The 12,853-nt window shown below is 43.0% G+C and overlaps 1 protein-coding gene across 7 annotated transcripts in view; it reads left to right on the top strand.

The window, feature by feature from the left end:
* Positions 1 to 12,853, top strand: part of qkia (QKI, KH domain containing, RNA binding a) — a 79,253-nt gene that overhangs the window by 48,194 nt on the left and 18,206 nt on the right. The window lies entirely within an intron of this gene.

The following is a 12,853-nucleotide window of genomic DNA, read 5'->3' as shown; positions in this document are numbered from 1 at the left end:
CATACCACACACAGGCTCATGTACACACATCACACACACAGTGGTAGCGACCTATGGCCTAATGAGCTATTTAATGCTTTCCACAAGTCGTGTTTGTGTCAAGGAGGTTGACACAAAGGACATGGTTTAGCTCTGATTCAGTAGTGCTGAGTGAGGTCTTTCCATGCTCAACAATCTTAGTCCAAACAACAGGATAGTGGGGCTACATATGGCACACCGCTTCTATCCCACTGTTAGCATCCTGTTTACTTCCATATATAGACCGAGTGAACAGGTTGGCTGTACCCCCAATGGAGTGGAAAAACATAGCTAGCTGCACACACCTCCTGTGACTGCCACATTTCATCTCCGCTTCCCTCTGCCCCAACTTCCTCATACACTGTGCCACTGGTGATGGCTGCTGGTAGTTTTCTGGCATGCGATGTGTACTTTCCCTGTTAACCGTGGTGAGCAGGTGGACAGGGCAGCTGACGGCCCAGGTTTGCCATCAGGTGGCAATGCACAGGCTTTGGTGGTCTGCAGAAATGGGGCCAGCCAATGCCAGGCTAAACAAGAGATGTGTTTGAACGGTAATGTTGTGAACCTGCTTTCCTTTATGGACTGTATTCACTAAATGTGTGCTTCATTTACATTCTCTCACTTTGGGAGAAACAGATGCAGCAAGGACGATGTTTGTCGTAGATATAGCTGCATTACAGTTTATCAGCCTTTTTCCTGTAGCATAATTATGATGCTTTCAGCCGTTGCGCAAGTGACATCCCAAGGAGGATGACCCCTTAATTATAATGTACGAATACACAAATAGAAGAGGGCCCGAGGACAGGACAGCCAAATTGTGGGACGATGGTACATCTACTGTATATGCATGCCTGAAAAGGATAAACTACATCTGATCACATGAAAATGCAGACTAACTTTATGGCTATATCAAGGACCACGAACTATAACTTTTTGTTCAGCTCATCTGAACTGTACTGTTATGGATGTAAGATCTGACACGAGGTGCCATCATGCCGGGCTGTCCTGTCTAGTAGGATCGTTCCTCCCTGTCTGTCTCAGCTGGGCTTCAGCCCAGCCTGACAATGTGGAAAGCACTTCAATTCATGTCCTCTTGTTTAAGGATTGCTTGTCTCCATTCAGCCTGCCTGTCACTTCTTTAGGCACTTGTTTTGTTTCTGAGTGCAGGATTGTTTCAGATCTCCACAGCCTGTATGCACACAGACAGGATGTTGACACACTTACACATGCACACACACAAACTTGAGGATGAAAACCATCTCTGGAAGCAGCAGTGTTGTAAAAAGTGATGCAGAATGAGTCATTGTTAACACACATGTGTAGACACATGCACAACAAAAACCCCTTTTGGCATCCTTTTCAAGTCAATGACAGCTCTCGGCAGCTAACACTCATCTGAATGGATTGCCACAAAAATAGCTTCCTCACTTTTCTAGAAATCTCTTTGCATTTTGCAGCCTGACAAGTGCATTAAAGATGGTCTGTTAATTCCGTATCTGAACCATTTATCGGGTTAAGGAGAAGCTCTCCTCTTTTATTTCTCAAACAGAAGAAAAGCAGCTTCGAGCTCTGTGGAGACACTAATGAAATCTTGCTCATAAAAAGTTTCACTCTACCCTTAATTCAAATCAGAGTTTTATAGAGCTAATTAATGACCCATTGCAGTCCACCGGAGGCCATTTTTCCTTCAAGCAACGCATCTTTGTTCATTTAAATGTAATGAAAAGATCCTTCCATTAAATAGACATTGTGTGTTATGTGCTTTTCTTAGCCTATCAAATTCACCTATAAATGCTTTGATTCTTGAGGCAAAAATGTCCCTGCCTCATTTTGTAATATAGATATATTCCAAATAGTCAGGCCTTTTACTCCAAAGCATATTTTCAGTTAATATTTGCTTTTGAACATATTTCAGTTCTTTTATCAAATACCTCATTAGTGCGTATTGATCAGAGATATTAACGAAGTGCAGGCTTCTGTTGTAGATCTGACCTTTTATACTGCTTAGATCAGGGGGAAAACTCTTAATGCACTTTACCTCAGTGGTCTGTCGCTGGCCTAAGGTATGACAAATTTAAATGTCAGCAGAAGCCCGTAGCTTCAGTATGGCAGAATAAGTGTCCACTGGTCCTGTCCCTAAATGCTGAGTTGGTCTGAGTCTACCCATGAAACCCCTTAGTGCACTATATTTTCTTCATGTCACTGCCTGCATGTGCATGCATACGTCATGAGTGGGTGGCCAGTAGGCCATGCTGGCAGTAATGCCCTTTATCATGCTAAAGTAGATTGGATTAAAGTATGGACACGCAGAGTACGCATTGTTCTAATGAAGGGCATCTTTTCCACATTTGGCAGCGTGAAATCGCCTTTATTAAATCGTACAGGAAACAAAATGAGGTCATGCTTTTTATTCCCTGTCAAGGAACAGGCTTTACTTGTCATTGAGGAGGACCCAGCTGCAGAAGGGAAGCACAGGGAATAGGCTGATAACCAAAAGGTTGTTTGGTCTGTAAACGTGGTGATAAATTGAAGTTAAAGGCTTCATAATGATGGTTTTTCTTTTCAATAATCTCATAATTGACACACTCAGGATTAGGAGCCAGGATTTCTTGCATTTAAATACATATACTTAACTCAGCAAAGCTAAATTCACAGTGATGCAACAGTCAGTCTTAAAATGTTTATTTATGTGATGAGACAGTTATACATAGAATGTTGTTTAGCAGTCCAATCACTAAAAGCTGAGAGGATTTGTTGAAGTTCACCAAACTATCTAGCTATGATTTGCAATAACAATATGCCATTACTATTTTTGACATTTTTCGGACAGTGAGCAACCAAGTGTGACTCACCTTAAATTCAATGAGAGTATGTCTGTTGTAAATACATTATGTTTGCCTGAATCCATTCTTAATTTCAGTGGTTGACATGTTAGCCGAGCAAATATTGACTGTTGCTCCTTACTCAGATTGATTGACAATTGGAAGAAGGTAGTGGTGGGTTAAAGGTCCCACACTTGTTCCACTTTGCCCTCACTATCATTCTTTTGCTCTCAAGTTCTGTGAACTCCTCAACTCTCCATGAACTGGGAGCAGGGGAACATCGCCGAGATGAGAGAGACAGAGGGAGAGAGAGAGAGCTGGGTGGGAGAGCTTGATTGAGCTACTCTTTCAAGTGTGGATTTACTCCACTGATCCTGCCCTAGCACACACGCACACCATAGCACACACAGACACACACAGGGATACGCATGCCCAGAAAAATACTTCCACATGCATGCACGTACATACACATACACACCAAATGAAATGCTCCGCTCATCCCTTGAGTCCTTGGTTAAGGCCCTCAAACTGAGCCGCCAGCAGAGCCCCACTGCACTTTAGGTAACCTCCACTCAGATACTTGCAGAGCTGTCTGCATAAACCCTGGCCGGCCCATTCCACTTTACCTTTCTGTCCCTAGAAGAGCTGGAGAGCAATAATGATTGCCCTGGAGGCAGATGTTGTCCTGTGATTTACAGCAGACTCTGGCCAATTATGAGAGAGACAGAAAATGTTACTTGTGTATACGCAATGATTATATAGAATGATGGTGCCATCGCAAATATGTATCTGCTCTCAGTTAAACAGATCAACAACAACATCTGAATTTCATCTGTATGTGATTAATTGGCTTCGCTGAGTTATACTCCCCATATCGAACATGAATGGCCAACACAGAATTTCTGCTGATATGTCTTGATCTGGCAACTGTATGCACAGTGGGTCACATAACTTTAAGACTTTGGCTTTAGAGCAGTTTCACTGTAATACTCATTAAAGGCCAAATGTGTAACATGGCAAACAGCTTTAATTGGGTTAATCAACCAAAAATCACTCGGAGCAGATGAGCACACCCCTGCTGTGCTCCTCTATATGTGTTGAAACATTTCAGCATGTTGCACCTTTGTGGAGCTTTGTGTATACTTTTTACACAGCAGTCATAAGATGCTCTTGGCCTTTTGCTGTCACATGTAGGTGACGAGCAGCGATGCGATCACTCAGTATGATCACATATTTAGATCCATCACCTTTCTGCAGGAAAGGCATTGGCAGATGTGACAATAACCCCTAAATTCGACGGGGCACGGCTGCAGCCGCCGGAGGTGATCATAACTAATTCAAGTCAATGCCTGTGATTCCCTTTAGGTCCCTGAAGCCATTCTGCTTTTTTCTTTTTCTAGTGATAGGATTGTCAGGGTGCAAAGGCTTTGACTTTTGCATTATTTTTCAGTTATGATGTTGCTGATCTAGAAAATGAAACATACATTTCTGATGCATTCAGCTGCAACTTGCACTGTAAATACTCTAAGCAGGCTAAATCCTAAAATGTAAATGTAAACACGTTACCTTGGAAACAACCCCCCAGTACACCTCGTGCTTTTTGTGAGATCAGATTGTTTTGCTCTGTAGTCATAACTCAGCTACATACAGAATTTTTACTCTGGTGAAACGTCTGTTGATTCTGGTCTTTTGTGAACGTTATTATTTGATCTGCAGCCACTGATGTAAAGCAAATTATTTTGGGAATCCTGTATATGTTACAGCGAGAACTGAAGCAACACCATGCTATTTAAGTTGTTTTAGATTGCCAGATAAAGGAGGCTGGAGACAATGCTATCTACACTGCTCTACATTTGATTCAGTGCAGTGACAGCAGGAACTTGCCACAGGGTACCTACAGCACATTAAGAGCGGTTGCAGGCTAGCCTTGAATCTCTTAACAGACACAGACACACAGTTATAGAGCTCCCGAGAAGCAGGAAAGGTTAGGTTTTTAAAGGAAAATAGCACACAGAAAGAAAGAACTAGTTGGCCCTGGAGAGCCAAGTGCATGTCTTCCTGAATGAAACTGTCCTTGCTGAGAACAAAGTGAGCAGCAGCCTGAGCAGATCAACGGCCTCAAGCACTGCACTCTATTTGCAACATGTTGGGAATTCGGCCCCTGTTTTCCTCCTCCAGCTTACTGCTCCGCTCCACCAACCCCCCCCCCCCCATCTCTCTCTTGCACCACCCCACCTTTTTAAAAAAAAAAATTCTCTTTGAGCTTTTCTTTGTTTTTTCACCTATGTAAATCCAATCCACATTGTAGAAATTGTGAGATGATTTCATTACTCTGCTTTCCTTTTTTCATAAATGCCTTGGCAGTGGATGGCAAACTGAGAGCACTCCATCACTTGCCATGTTTGGCTCAATAGTCTCATTGTAGTCTTTCTAGGCCAAGACTAAGTTTCTCTATTGAGCAAACCTGTACGCCCATTATTTTGTTCTTATTCCTGTCTTTTGCTCCCCTGAGCCTTTTGTCTTTTCTCATCTCTCTCCTCTCCTCTCCTCTCCTCTCCTCTCCTCTCCTCTCCTCTCCTCTCCTCTCCTCTCCTCTCCTCTCCTCTCCTCTCCGCTATGGACCACCTTTGAGGATGAGCATACAGTAGATGGTGTTTTTGTAAAAGCCAGACAGATGGACCTTAATGGACGCCAAGTTTGGTGATCTGCGGGGTGTTGTGTCTGTACTCGCCAGTATGCATCCGGCTTGGCAGAGTGCTACAATGGCAGCGCCATCAGAACCACTCAGACAGGAAAGGCACAGAGCGAAGATGATGCAGAACAAGCAGAGCTAGATTTAAACAGTGAAAGTCTGTTCTAGGCAGCAGTGTACAGACTTTGCGATCAATAAACACTCTTTTTGTTTTTCTTTCTCTTTCTAGCTCTCACTCTCTCCTCCTCTCTGTCAGCAGTGTCTGACAAATGAGTACAAAACACCATCTGGCTGCATCCATCCATGTGTGCCTCTCCAATTAATGATGTTTATTCTCTGTTAGGCCTACCTATCACTACCATTCTCCTCTTATTTACTCTTAATCTACCTGTACACACACACACACACACACACACACACACACACACACACACACACACACACACACACACACACACACACACGTCTTCTGTCATGCATGATACCCAGCCATATCCATAAGAACAGATTTCTCATTTCTTCCTGAGCTTGATTGATTGGCTTGGGTGGTGCAGGCCTTTGAATTGCATTTGTGTCTACCAAAGTGTTATTACTTTAAAACAGCAACTTAATGGTCACAGTATGTGAGAGGTTATGTGCCTTTGGTTCCTGAAAGGACAAAAGGTTTGATGAAACTAGGTTATAGATGAAAACATCCAACTGCCAGGTAGTTTTCTTCTGGCCAAAAAGATAAATTGCCTTTTTTGTCAGATTTAATTTTTTTCAGTACATTTCATTGAGATAATGAGGTATTATGTTATGCCAGAACAAAATCTGATGAATACAATACAAAATCTTTCATTATTTTGAATGAATTCATCAATTGATCATTTCAAGCCTGAATACAACACAAAAGCTCTTGATCTCAACAGTGTTAGTAAATTTACTTTAGGATCATACATAAAAGTAAATTTGAAGGTTATGTAAACTTATTGGATGTTCATTTTAATCAACTTAAACCTCCTCATCAGACTCCTCACTCACTAATGCTAGCTGACCAGCAGCAAGTGATAGCTTAGCAGGTTGCTGACGTCAGGAAAAATAGGTTAGGCTTGAATTAATTTTAACATTTGCTACTATAGTCTCAATGTCCCGTCCACAGCACGTTCTGATTGGTTACACGCCACAAGCACTATCATATCAACACTGAAAGCTTCTGGAGCTGCTCTGGTGAGCAAGAAGGCCTCAGATATTGCTGAAAACATCACAATCTTGTAGGGCTGCACGATACAGTAAAAAACATAATAATAATCTTATCCCGATTATTTTGACAAATACTGGTATTGTGATATAATTCATGATTAGTGCAAAATTACCTTTATCGCATCCCAATTTTCATTTTCACTGAAAAAAAAAAAGAAACTTATAATTGGGGTCTGTTCCAAACTTTTCCTACATATATAGGACAAAATTTTAATTTAATCAAAAAGTGCAGTTTACATCAGTCACTCTTCCCTAACCCAATCATTGTACCTCAGAGTAAATCGCAGCACACATCTGTTTTGTCTGTCTTTTCACTGCAACTCTGCATGGAGATTTATGGAATTCTTACTTTAAGAAGTAACTGTGGCGGCAAAACTGTATTTCGCACTATGATGATTAAGACTATTTTGGCACAAACATTTACCTCCGGCAGATAGCCATCCAAGATTTGCTCGCCAAATGGAAAATCAACCTGCGTTTGGCACTTGGCGGGTGTTAATTTCGGACCCCAAGTACACCTGCAGAGAAAAGGCGGTGGCAGATGCAGACAGCACCCTAAGTGAAAAAGACTGACATGTACTCTTGTCATGAATACTGTACATTTGTGCATGTAAATATGATGAATGACAAGAGTAGGTATTCTCGCACTCTGCCAGCCAGCTCAGGTAGGCTTAGAGGCATTGCAGGCCAGCAGTAGGTGGACAGTTTTAGTCAACCTGACAGCCTCTGTCCCTATAGGCTGTTATTACCTTCATCAGGCTAATGAAGGAGCTGGATTGGATCATATTAACCTCCTGATCTCCACCTCCCAGGACACCACAGTTACAACAGGCTGGACTGCACTGTTCATTGCTCTCATTATATATGTGTGTGTGTGCAAGAGAATGGTGGGCCCATGCTACCTGCACGTAGACACTGCATCTCCCACATGAATGTTAATCATCTTTTTAATTGGCTTCCTTGACTTGGTGACCTCTGCTTGAGACGGCAAGACTGCATCACCGTTCTCCTCCTTCAGTGCTGTTTTCTGACTTTGCCTGTAGAGTGTGTGTGTGTGTGTGTGTGTGTGTGTGTGTGTGTGTGTGTGTGTGTGTGTGTGTGTGTGTGTGTGTGTGTGTGTGTGTGTGTGTGTGTGTGTGTGTGTGTGTGTGTGTGTGTGTGTGTGTGTGTTCTTTTTACCTTCCATTCACTCTCCAATAGTAGAGATTGGAGCAGGCCTGGAGGCAGCATGACTTTTGACTCCCAACCATCCACTTGTCCTGCACTTTCGTCATTATCCTTCTTCACATCCTCACACTCTTTGTACTCATTTATCCAGCCATTTGGTCTGTATATGCCCTGATAATACATTTGAGACATGTACTTCACAGTCACCTATTGAAACCCTGAAACCAGGAGAGCAGAGGATAGCAAACACTAAAACCGTGTTATGTATAAATCACCACTGATTAATGATCTGGAGGTGATAAGTGGGTAATTGAAATTGACTACTTAAACTGTTCTACCACAGGAAGCAGATGTGCCTTTCCTGACACTTGTGCCAATACTGATTACTACTGCATGTCATTTGATTGGTTAGAATGTGACCATGATTGGCCATGTCAGGTGATAATGTATTTACTCAACCATGCACACATGAACTTCTTGGTTACACAAATAACTGGCAAGCTTAGGTCCAAGCTTAGGCTCTTCACCTGCACTCCAGACGCCAAAGCAACAATAAAATGCTTCAGTCTTCTGGCCTGAATGCTGGGATTAACTTCAAACACTTGAAAGCAGGCACATGCAAGACCTTGACTGGCATCCCAGTACAGACTGGGTTGAAAGTAAACACGCAGTCCATTCCAGTCACACAAAAGCCCCACACATAAAAACATTATTGCCAGAAGAATCTGTGAGCTATTCTTACTTCAATTTCTCTTATTTTGTTTGGATACTTTATGTCCTGTTTTTGTAATATTGGACAGATTACCTCACCAACAGTTTTTGGCCAAGTTGAGGTGTACACTTACTTTGTTCTACTACTTCTCTGTTCTTCCCCTGCTTTCTTTCTTCCCATCTTTCCCCACCCTCTGTGTCCCCTCAGCGCGTCCTTTTTCCTGTCTTTATTTGTCGTGTACTTGCCCTCTCTATTGCTGTCCACTGCTCTCTTTCTCTCTTTGGGTGATCGAGGGGACAAGCCATTCACCACTCTCTTCCATTTTAGTATCTGCCGTGGCCTGAAGGCTACCACTTCCTGTTAACAACACACAGGTTAGAAACCACAGAACACGCTGGAGCTGTCTGTCTCACCTCTGCCAGTCACACAAAAATAACATGCCTGAGAGTCACTGATGCATTATAAAACTACATAAAGATGTTTTTCAGTAGATTTCAGTAGAGAGGATATGCCACAAAAAGCCTCTATTCCTTGTTTGGACATAATTTTAATGATTCTGAAGTTGCACACATTCCACCAGTCTCAGCTTTTTATTGCTGTACTACATACGGTAACTATTGAGCTTCTTTCCATGTGTTGCCAGGTCCCTCCTGTCAGCTCAAACCCGACAGGAGGGACTTGGTCTGGTCTTGGCCCAAGGGTTCCTCCCCTGCCATCCCTCCCCTCCGCATTTCCATCTGCCCATCCCGCCTCATCTCCAGCTCTATGGCTCTCCTGAGGGGTAGACAGGTGGTTCTACCCTAAAGAAACAGTACCCCTGCAGGGAACAACCTGCCCAAGCCTGGCCACCTTCCCTAGTCTTGTCCTCATCCTCTTTAAATTCCTGGCCCAGCAACTGAAAGGCAGACGGACTTCTTCAGCCAACCTCAGCCTAGAGAGACTTGGCCGCTCTGCCTCCGAAATGTAACTGAAAAACACAAAGAAAAACAGTCTACAGCAGACGTTATCAGATAAAGCTGCATGCCATTTAAATAGATGCTAATTATTATCAGATAAATTTGAACAATTTAAAGCTTTGCAACTCATAAAGTGTTGATTTCAGTGGCTTTGTTGTCATCGGAGTGATTGTGATTCATTTAGATTAAGTTTCTCATGTATGTGCATCACCCCAGGGGGAGACCTATAGTATGCTCATTAGTTGTTGTGGGCTTTGGGTTTCAGAAATGTGTGGTTGCACACACATGGTGACATAAGAACAAGGAAAGAGGCAGTTTGACTTTGAATTCCACTCTGCATGCTGTTTCCTCCATCATCAGGAGTCTGCTCACGGAGCCGGCCACAGGAAATGGTGAAAACTCTAAAGCGGGGAAAAGAATCAGATTGCAATAACATTTGTGCTGAATGGCATCTTTCATCCTCCTTCCTCACCTTTCCTCAGTTGTTCTATCGCTCTGTCATTCACCGACTCACTAGTGTGGACAATTGGGGACAAAAAAGAGAAGCACAGTAACATGCATATGCATTGCTACTGTCCTAAAATGTAAATTAAATAAACAAGTAAATTATATGTACTTTGTACGTTTCACCTTTTCTTTGCGGTACCAACTTTAGCTGTACATGCTACAGTTAAGTCCTCTGAAAATATCCACACACACTCACACACTATGGAACCATTGTACTATAGACAGATATATGTTTAATCCATCCAATTCTAAATTGAGTGATCAACAATTAATCCTAATACAAACACACAAAGTTAAGTCTGTCGAGTTGAACAATTCTAAGTAACAGGTTAGAGTGAAGAAGACAGGTGCCAAGTAATTTATCGTCGTTGATAGCTCTGTGTCCTCAGGTTTGCAAACTTGTCATCCGTTGTCCTGAACCAAACCTCAGCCTCATCACACCACAATTAGCACTTTCTCTCTTACGCTTTCTCTTGGGCTCTTCATTCCCTTATTTCTCCTTGAAACATCATCCTGTTGCTAATCCATCTCTTTCATTTCTTCCCTCCAAGGGGAATTAGCCCTGTTTCTCCTCTTGTCTCATTCATTTAGATTTTTAAGTCAGCCAAGATCCCCTGTGAAAGTGCATTCTATGTACACAGGCCCTCTGCACTACTTACAAAATTGCCTTGCCCACTTGCACTGTCCTTTTAATTTCAGTTCACACACATACACATGCACTTGGGTCCCTAACCACCCAGGCCTCTCACATCATTGTAAAATAACCTCCTTCCTAATCCACCTGGTTTCGCTAGGCTCCTCCAGGGGGGTTTTTAAGTGTCCTAATACAGTACGCAGGAAGAGGAGGCGGGTTACAAGGCAGACTGAGCAATCTGGGCAGTTTTAATCTGCCCTGGTCCTTCAGTGGCAAGGAGAGGGACCCTGCAAGCCCCTAGCCAATCTCTGCCTCTCTTTGAAGGTCTCCTTAATCCCCTTACAGAGAGGCAAGGAAATGCAGATGTGTGAGGATGTTTTCATGTGCATATGCCTGTGGGTGGATTGTAAGGGAGCTGTGGTAAGGACCCTGCATCTCCAAAGGTCCAGTGCTGATTGAGACTTATGCACATTGTGTCTCTGCCAGTCTTTGTCTCTCGCACACACTCCACTTTATACATTGTCCACCCACAGTAGTTTCTGAACTTCCCCAAGGGCCTTACCAGGGCCAAGCTTCAACATCTGCGAAGTGGGAACACACACACACACACACACACACACACACACACACACACACACACACACACATGCACACAGTGCTTTCATCTCTGCCTCTCCAGTGACTGTGTCCCTGTGTTTAGGCAGGAAAATAGGATTGTGTAGAGCTCAGCGTTTAGAGAGCCCAAAGGCCGCCCGTCAAATTCAGCTCCTACAGTCTGTGATGCCTCTCTTTGCCAGCCGTCGCTCAAGTCATTTCAAACTCCATTCTCTCAGTCCCACCAGCCAACTCTGGACTGATGGCTTTCTTTGCCTCCCCCATTGTGTCTCCAGTGTAGAAACTTTGTCTCTATTTTTTTTTTTTTTTTTAAATATATTCTTAATCTCACTTGGGTTCATTTGCTCTGTTGATCGCAGTCCCCTTCTTTTCTCTTTCTCTTTCAAACTGTTATTGTTTGTTAGCGGTGCTGTTTGCAGTACTTGACTTGAGGCCTTTTGCACTGACTAGTTTTCCCGTGAAACTTGGGTTGTGTTCAGTGACGCAGAGCAAAACTAAAACCAAAACATTTCTTTTTTCTGTTCAAAAAGCCCAGTTTTTTTTTTATTCTTTCTTGGCAGAGAAGGCACACAACATCTGTAACACCATCATAATAAGAAAATAGAATATCCTTTTCAGCAATGAATTGTAGGGGATTTACACATTACTGACTGACACGACAAGCTCGTCAGTAATCCAGATCATTAAAAGAATCCTAATGAATCTTGTCTTTTTGGTAACATTGTGACATGCAATGTGGATTCAGTTTCTTGTGAATGAACTGAACTCCCAGATCTGTCCCGTAATCAACCTTTCATGTTCATATTGTTGATGTGACAAAAAGGAGTAGGTGTAGAGGGCTTTAGAAGGCTTGTTGACTGAATTGAGGCTTGCATCTTTTCAGAGATTGACAACTGGAGCTTTGTCAGGTCGCATGAAGCCAGATAAGGCAAGGACACCCAAGGGAGGTGTCTCAAAAATAGCTAGGTAACAAAAGGTGTTCCTGGACTGACTGTATGTCCAGATGCATCCATCCAAGGGACTGCAGGTTTGAATCCACACCTTGCATGTTGTACTTAGATCCCTGTTTTATGAGAAGGCTCCAGCGATCAGCTCTGAGTCAGGATCTCTGAATGATGCAAATCCCCCAGTGGTATTTAAGGCTCCCAAATCATCCCTGGCCAAATCCCTTCAAGATATTCCCTGCTCGATTGGATGGCATTAAGGGATCGCGGCGACAGAACAATACACCGTCTGGCAGCCCGATGGAATGAGGGATAAAGGGAGGGGAGGAGAGGGGAAGTGGCAGGAGAAATAGAAGTGGATGAATAAGGTAGAAATTGTGTGTGCAAATTGGGAATATGGGCTGGGAGGAGAGAGAGGGAATTTTATTGGTAGGTAGGTAACAGATAATAAGAGAAAGGAGACAAAATAACAAGACAGCTGTTTGTAGGGCTGTACAACATGGCGGGAACTGAATGATCCCTCTGCTCTTAGCTCCTAACATCA

The sequence above is a fragment of the Chaetodon trifascialis genome, chromosome 14, assembly GCF_039877785.1.
Source record: "Chaetodon trifascialis isolate fChaTrf1 chromosome 14, fChaTrf1.hap1, whole genome shotgun sequence".
Lineage (NCBI taxonomy): Eukaryota > Metazoa > Chordata > Actinopteri > Chaetodontiformes > Chaetodontidae > Chaetodon > Chaetodon trifascialis.
The sequence above is the reverse complement of the archived record's forward strand: the minus strand, read 5'-3'. Positions and strand labels throughout refer to the sequence as shown.